This window comes from Gekko japonicus, unplaced genomic scaffold, assembly GCF_001447785.1.
Source record: "Gekko japonicus isolate JY-2015 unplaced genomic scaffold, Gekko_japonicus_V1.1 scaffold2862, whole genome shotgun sequence".
NCBI lineage: Eukaryota > Metazoa > Chordata > Lepidosauria > Squamata > Gekkonidae > Gekko > Gekko japonicus.
Genome location: NW_015175453.1, coordinates 160926 through 168592, shown reverse-complemented (window position 1 = coordinate 168592; position 7667 = coordinate 160926). Strand labels below are relative to the sequence as shown.

At 51.6% G+C, this 7667-nt stretch overlaps 1 protein-coding gene and 1 non-coding gene across 2 annotated transcripts in view; one reads left to right on the top strand and one right to left on the bottom strand.

Moving 5' to 3' along the window:
- Nucleotides 1–7667, top strand: part of LOC107122758 — an 87490-nt gene that overhangs the window by 32259 nt on the left and 47564 nt on the right. The gene's annotated exons all lie outside the window — the stretch shown is intronic.
- On the bottom strand, nucleotides 2276–2347 carry TRNAS-AGA. Its single transcript has one exon. It is a non-coding gene; the product is annotated as a tRNA-Ser (tRNA).

Sequence of the window (7667 nt, the reverse complement as noted above, 5' to 3'; positions counted from 1 at the left end):
CTTCTTCTTCTTCTTCTTCTTCTTCTTCTTCTTCTTCTTCTTCTTCTTCTTCTTCTTCTTCTTCTTCTTCTTCTTCTTCTTCTTCTTCTTCTGATTCAAACAGCCAGAGTATATGGCTTGGCTAGGGTTTCCAGCTCTGGGTTGAGAAATTCCAGGACATCTGAGGGTGGAGTCTGGGGTAGGCAGGATTTGGGGAGGGGGAGGGGCCTCAGCAGAGCACAATGCCCCTGAGTCCACCCTCCATGCAGCCATTTTCTCCAGGGGAACTGATCTCTGTCACTTGGAGAGCAGCTGTAATTCCGGGAGATCTCCAGGGGGACTGGCAACCAGTGCTTCCTCTAAGCCGTGGAGCCTCGTGAGCAAAAATTCTACTTGGTGAGCTACCGGCATTAAAGTTGTTGTGAGCCAGCGATTTGGCTACTGCATCGATTAGTTTGCTCTGGAGCCCCTCCTTCCTGAGCCAAGACAAAAAAAAATGTGTGAGCCGGAGGCTAAGAAACCGCGAGCTGGCTCACACTCACTCAGCTTAGAGGGAACACTGCTGTGGCAACCCCCATCCCAACCCAGAGCTGGCGCCCCTAGCAGCCTGGCATCCAGTGAGAGTGGATACCCACAAGCAATGCTCCCTCTAAGCTGTGGAGTCTTGTGAGCAAAGATTCTACTTTGTGAGCTAGTGGCATTAAAGTTGTGAGTGAGGGATTTGGCTACTGTATAAATTAGCTTGCTCTGGAGCCCTCCTTCCTGAGCGAAGACAAAAATGAGTGAGCCGGAGGCTAAAAAACTGTGAGCTGGCTCACACTCAGTCGGCTTAGGGGGAACACTGGTGTGGAGTCCTGTGAGCAAACATTCTACTTTGTGAGCTAGTGGCATTAAAGTTGTGAGCAAGCAATTTGGCTACTGCACAAATTAGCTTGCCCTGGAGCCCTCCTTCCTGAGCGAAGACAAAAACGGGTGAGCCGGAGGCTAAAAAACTGGGAGCTAGCTCACACTAACTCAGCTTAGAGGGAACACTGGTGTGGAGTCCTGTGAGCAAACATTCTACTTTGTGAGCTTCTGGGGCATTCAAGTTGTGAGCGAGCGATTTGGCTGCTGCATAAATCAGTTTGCTCTGGAGCCCTCCTTCCTGAGCGAAGACAAGAAGGTGTGAGCCGGAGGCTAAAAAACTGTGAGCGAGCTCACACCAACTCAGCTTAGAGGGAACACTGCCCACAAGTGTTCCCGTCTTCCTCAGGGAGCATCACAGATCCGGGGCTACCATAGGTTGCAGCAACCATCGTTCCCAGCCTTTGTCACCTGGAGGTCAGTTGCAATTCCTGGAGATCTCCAGGTGCCGCCTGGGGGGGTTGGCGACCCTATGCTCGGCTGGCTCTTTCCCGCCCCGATGGAAATGCCTTTGCGTCACCCTCCTCGAAGCATGTTTCGATCCAGCCCCTTTCCTCCGGGGAGCCCGGAGCCGTCTTTTAAAGTCACAACAACGCTGTGAAGCGCATCTGGCCGAGAGCAAACGTGTTTCTCAAGACCACCCACGAAGCTTCATCTCGCCGAGCGCAGAGGCACAGACCTGGGCTTCCCTTCCCCAAACCCAACCATCTAGTTGCCGCACCAGTCAGTCTGTCTCTGGAAACCCTGCTGCGTAAGCCAGAATTAAGGCAGCAATACATAAGATTATCTCCGGGCCTGTCTGGGCCACAGACCGAAGGGAGGTTTGCCGTCGGTGTCTTCCCATCGTTTCTGCTCCCCGGGAAGTTCTCGAAGGGAGAGGAAAGTTTCGGAGAGAATCCTCGAGACCGACACAAAAGGAGAATTCCCAAGATTCTGTGGAGGAAGCCCCGACAGTTTAAGTTTATAAAAAAGTAAAATACATTTGCAGTGTAGGATCACAGTGCTTAACGACACCGTATGGTTCTCGCCCACAGCTTCACTGATATCGTGGATGAACCTTGGTCCATCCAAGGTCAGGATTGTCTACTCAGACTGGCAGCAACTCTGTAGGGTCTCAGGTAGAGGTCTTGCCCATCACCTCCTGCCTGGTCCTTTTAGCTAGAGGTGTGGGGGATTGAACCTGGGACCTTCTGAATGCCAAGCAGAGGCTCTACTACTGAGACGGGGTCTCAGGTCAAGGTCTTTCCCATCACCTATTGCCCGGTCCTTTTAGCTGGAGATGCCAGGAATTGAACCTGGGACCTTCTGCATGCCAAGCAGAGGCTCTGCCACTGAGCCAGGGTCTCAGGCAGAGAAAGATCTTTCCCATCACCTACTGCCGGGTCCTTTTAACTGGAGACGCCAGGGATTGAACCTGGGTCCTTCTGCGTTCTAAGCAGAGGCTCTACCACTAAGCCACAGTCCCTCCCTACACATGAAGTTGCCCGATACAGAATCAGACCCTTGGTCCATCAAAGTCTGTATTGCCTACTCAGACTGGCAGCGGCTCTCCAGGGTCACAGGCGGAGGTCTTTCCCATCACCTACTGCTGGGTCCTTTTAACTGGAGATGCCAGGGATTGAACCTGGAACCTTCACCATGCAAACAGAGGCTCTGCCACTGAGCCAGGGTCTCAGGTCAAGGTCTTCCCCATCACCTCCTGCCCGGTCCTTTTAGCTGGAGATGCCGGGGATTGAACCTGGGACCTTCTGCATGCCAAGCAGAGGCTCTGCCACTGAGCCAGGGTCTCAGGTCAAGGTCTCCTCCTGCCTGGTCCTTTTAGCTGGAGATGCCGGGGATTGAACCTGGGACCTTCTGCATGCCAAGCAGAGGCTCCACCACTGATCCACAGTCCCTCCCATCCGTTAATTCATGAGGGGAGGGGAGGGGCCGTGGCTCATGGGAAGAGCCTCTGCTTGGCTTGCAGAAGTTCCCAGGTTCAGTCCCTGGCATCTCTGCTTAAAAGGACCAGGCCTGAGACCTTGAGCGTGTAGACTTGCGTGAAGACCTTGGGTGCTGATATCAGAGAGTCAACCTGGGATGTTTCCTCCAAGAGCCGATCAGTGGAAATGGATAAGAATCGTCCTTGCTACACGCTCAGCGAAAGCAGTCCTGCGAAACGGATATTTTTTTACGTTGCGCAAAATCCGCTGCGTGCGAGCGATGTAGGAAGAGAGTTTCCCACAGGATTACTATAGTAAACAATTTTGCATATTATCTTTATTTTTTGTTCTTTTTGTCACGGGTGTTTTGTTTGGATTCCCACCTCCTGAATTGAAGCCAAGGTCCGGCAGTATGGCCCCAGGAGGGAGCAGGGTAGATTTGCTACCGATGCTCCCTCTAAGCTCTGGAGTCTTGTGAGCAAAAATTTGACTTGGTGAGCTACCGGCATTAAAGCTGTGAGTGAATGATTTGGCTGCTGCACAAATCAGTTTGCTCTGGAGCCCTCCTTCCCGAGCTGAGACAAAAATGCGTGAGCTGAAGGCTAAATACTGCGAGTTGGCCACACTAACTCAGCTTAGAGGGAACACTGGTTGCTACCTCTGGGTTGGGAAAATAGTGGGAGATTTTGGGGGTGGAGTTTGGGGAGGGTGGGATTTGGGAAGGAGAGGGACCGCAGCAGGGTAGAAGGGCATAGCATCCACCCCCACCCATTTTCTCCAGGGGAACTGAGTTCTGTCGTCTGGAGCAATGTTCCCTCTAAGCTGGGGAGTCTTGTGAGCATAAATTCTACTTTGTGAGCCACTGGCATTCAAGTTGTGAGCCGAGCGATTTGGCTACTGATAAATCAGTTTGCTCTGGAGCCCTCCCTTCCTGAGCGAAGACAAGAAATGCATGATGAGCCCAAGGCTAAAAAACCGTGAGCTAGCTCGTACAAACTCAGCTTAGAGAGAACACTGGTCTGGAGATCATGTGTCATGCTGGGAGATCTCCGGGCCCCATCTGGAGATTGGCAACACTAGGCAGGGGGCACCTGCTTCGGGCGATCAGATCCCTTAGACGAGCCCTGGGGACCCGTGACACAGCTGAGCGGCAGGAATGGTTCTGGTTTTATCTCTCTGTTAAAATATTTATACACCCTGCCTTCACCAGGGGAAATTTCCCCGAAGAGGTGAAGGGTATGCTGGAAACAGAGAAGGGGGCGGAAAGCTCCATCCAAAGACCCATGAGATGCTCTTGCCATTGGGGAAACGCCTCGGTTTTCCCTCCCCCACCGCTGTACGAACCTTGCTCCTCAGATTATTTGTCCGTCCTGGGACAAGTTAGGAAGAGCAATAGTACAAAAGCCGGACTTTTTTTGACTGTAGGCATTAGAAGCCATTTGAATTGTTGTTTTCTTTCCTGGAATTGGTGGTGCATTCTTACAGATGTTGCCTTTTTAACATATATATATGGAAACATAAGCAAAGCCCTGCTGGAGCCAGTTTGGTGTCGTGGTTAAGTGCACTGACTCTAACCTGGGAGAACCGGGTTTGATTCCCCACTCCTCCACTTGCACCTGCTGGATGACCTTGGGCAAGCCACGGTTCTGTCAGAGCTGTCCTTGAAAAAGAGCTGTTTCTGTCAGAGCTCTCTCAGCCCCACCAACCTCAGGGTGTCTGTTGTGGGGAGGGGAAGGGAAAGGAGTTTGTCAGCCGCTCTGAGACAGCTTTGGGTAGTGAAGGGCGGGGTATAAATCCAATCTCTTCTTCTTCTTCTTTTACCTCACAGGGTGCCTGTTGTGGGGAGGAGAAGGGAAAGGAGTTTGTGAGCCGCTCTGAGACACCTTTGGGGAGTGAAGGGCAGGGTATAAATCCAATCTCTTTCTCTTCTTCTTTTACCTCACAGGGTGTCTGTTGTGGGGAGGGGAAGGGAAAGGAGTTTGGAAGCCGCTCTGAGACTCCTTTGGGTAGTGAAGGGCCATGAGGTATAAATCCAGTCTCCTCTTCTTCTTCTTTTACCTCACAGGGTGTCTGTTGTGGGGAGGGGAAGGGAAAGGAGTTTGTGAGCCACTCTGAGACTCCTTTGGGTAGTGAAGGGTGGAAAGGAGTTTGTAAGCCGCTCTGAGACGCCTTCAGGTAGTGAAGGGTGGGGTATAAATCCAATCTCTTCTTCTTCTTCTTTTACCTCACAGGGTGAAGGGCAGGGTATAAATCCAATCTCTTCCCCTTCTTCTTCTCTAATCTGGGAGAACTGGGTTTGATTCCCCACTCCTCCACTTGTGCCTGCTGGATGACCTTGGGCAAGCCGTAGTTCTGGCAGAGCTGTCCTTGAAAAAGAGCAGTTTCTGTCAGAGCTCTCTCAGCCCCGCCTGCCTCCCAGGGTGCCTGTTGTGGGGAGGGGAAGGGAAAAGGAGTTTGTGAGCCGCTCTGAGACTCCGAGGGAAGGGCAGGGCATAAATCCAATCTCCTCCTCTTCTTCTTCTTCTGGAGAAAATGGCTGCTTTGGAAGGTGGACTGTATGGCATTCGGCCCCACTGAAGCCCCTCCTCAAACCCCGCCCTCCTCTGACTCATGGTTGCCATCCTCCAGGTGGTGGCTGGAGGTCTCCCGCTATTACAACTGATCCCCCGGCGACAGAGATCAGTTCCCCTGGAAAAAATGACCGCGTTGGAAGGCGGATTCCGTGGCATCATACCCAATGGAAGTCCCTCCCCTCCCCGAACCGCAACCTCCTCACATTCCACCCCCAAAATACCCAGGTATTTCCGAACCTGGATCTGACAACCCTACCCTCAAAAAAACCTCACTGCTCGAGACGGACACACGTCACCTTCCTTCAGAATCAGTTTGCCTGTCGCGGTTGTTAGCCCTGCGTACTTGGGACTCTATGGTACTTGTGAGCAATGTTCCCTCTAAGCTGTGGAGTCTTGTGAGCAAAAATTCTGCTTTGTGAGCTACTGGCATTAAAGTTGCGCGCGAGAGATCTGGCTACTGCGTGAATTAGCTTGCTCTGGAGACCTCCCTTCCTGAGCTAAGACAAAAATGTGTGAGCCGGAGGCTAAAAAACTGTCAGCTAACTCACACTAACTCAGCTTAGAGGGAACACTGCTTGTGAAGGGGTTTTTTTTTTGTCAATTGACTCTCTCCCACACGAGCGTTCGCCAGGCATGAGTCCCTGTTCCCTTCTGGGCTGGGCGGTGTGGGAACAAGAAAGCCAGCCGAGGTGGTTACGAGATGTCACGTCAGTATTTAGGAACACCCCACCCCACCCCACCCCGGCCAAGGGCAAGATGACAAGAGGATTAAACACCGAAGTTCTCAGGCTTGTTTTCGCCAGAGTCTATCGCTCCTGGTTGCATGAGTCATCCATCGACTCGTTTCCTCGTTGCAGTTTTTCCCACCGAGGGCCCCTGCCCAAACTGTGGGGTTAATTCCCTTGATCCTCATAACCACCCTGTGAAATAGGTGAGCTGGAAAAAGGAAGAGGGGCTGGAACAGATGACAACCTCGCCGTGCCACACGGAGCGCCCCGGGAGCACCAACGGATCCCCAGGCGACAGACGTCAGCTCCAAAGTTCCCTCTAAGCTGCGGAGTCCTGCGAGCAAAAATTCTACTTTGTGAGCTCCTGGCATTAAAGTTGTGAGCGAGTAATTTGGCTGCTGCATTATATTAGTTTGGTCTGGAGCCATCCTTCCTGAGCTAAGACCAAAATGTCTGGGCCAGAGGCTAAAAAACTGTGAGCTAGCTCACACTAACTCAGCTTAGAGGGAACACTGGAGAAAATGGCTACTTTGGAGGGTGGAATCTGCGGCGCTGTCCCCGACTTAGGTCCCCCCCCCTCCACAAACACCACCCTCCTCGGCCTTGAAAACCCCCACCCCAATCTCTAGGAATTTCCCGGCCTAGAGTCGGCCCACAAGCCCCTTCCCACTTTCATGGCTAAGCTTGGATTTGAACGCAGAAGAGCAATATACTGTTTTCTTTAGCAACACTTTCCCCCTTAAACCCAAAAGCCAAACAATAATCCTATATTTTATTATTCCATTATCAGAATCTTGGGTCATTTTTACATTTGTCATAATCTACATTTCATTGACTATCCCACACATAGCAGACTGGCCCAGAAGACCTTCTAGTTATCTCGTACTGGTCTAGCTAATAACAGAAAGTAGACACAAAAGTATAAGTGAGCAGAATTCTTGTACAGGTCACAAGGCAACCCCCCTAACAATCTCCAATCTGATTGGCTTGCAGCAAGGTCAGCTAGGATTGGCTACTCATCTAGTTAATACAGAGGCTGCCCAGAACTTCCTGCTCTGCTGCTGCTGCTTGCTTGCCTACAGGGCCGGCCCCAGCTTATTTTGCACCCTAGGTGAGGATCCCTTCTGGGCCCCCCCCCATGTGCCCACCAATTTTTAGCCCACTGGGAAGGGCGGGGGATAAATGTGAAAAATAAATAAATAAATATAAAAATAAATAAATTTTCAAAAATAAATGCATTTTAGGAAGAATGAAAAACCCAAATAATCAAGAAACTCCCAGAGTAAAGGGCCGGGTGCAGCTTGGCACCCCTAAAGGCCAGCCCGCTCTAGGCGATCGCCTAGTTCGCCTAGTGAGTGAGCCAGCCCTGCCCCCACCCCAACCCCGGAATGTCATTAGGTTAACTAACCCCGCAGTGGCTGTCTACACCAGTTTGGTGTAATGGTTAAGTGTGCAGACTCTAATCTGGGAAAACCGGGTTTGATTCCCCACTCCTCCACTTGCACCTGCTGATGTGACCTTGGGTCAGTCACAAGCTCCGGCACAGCTGTCCTTGAAAAAGA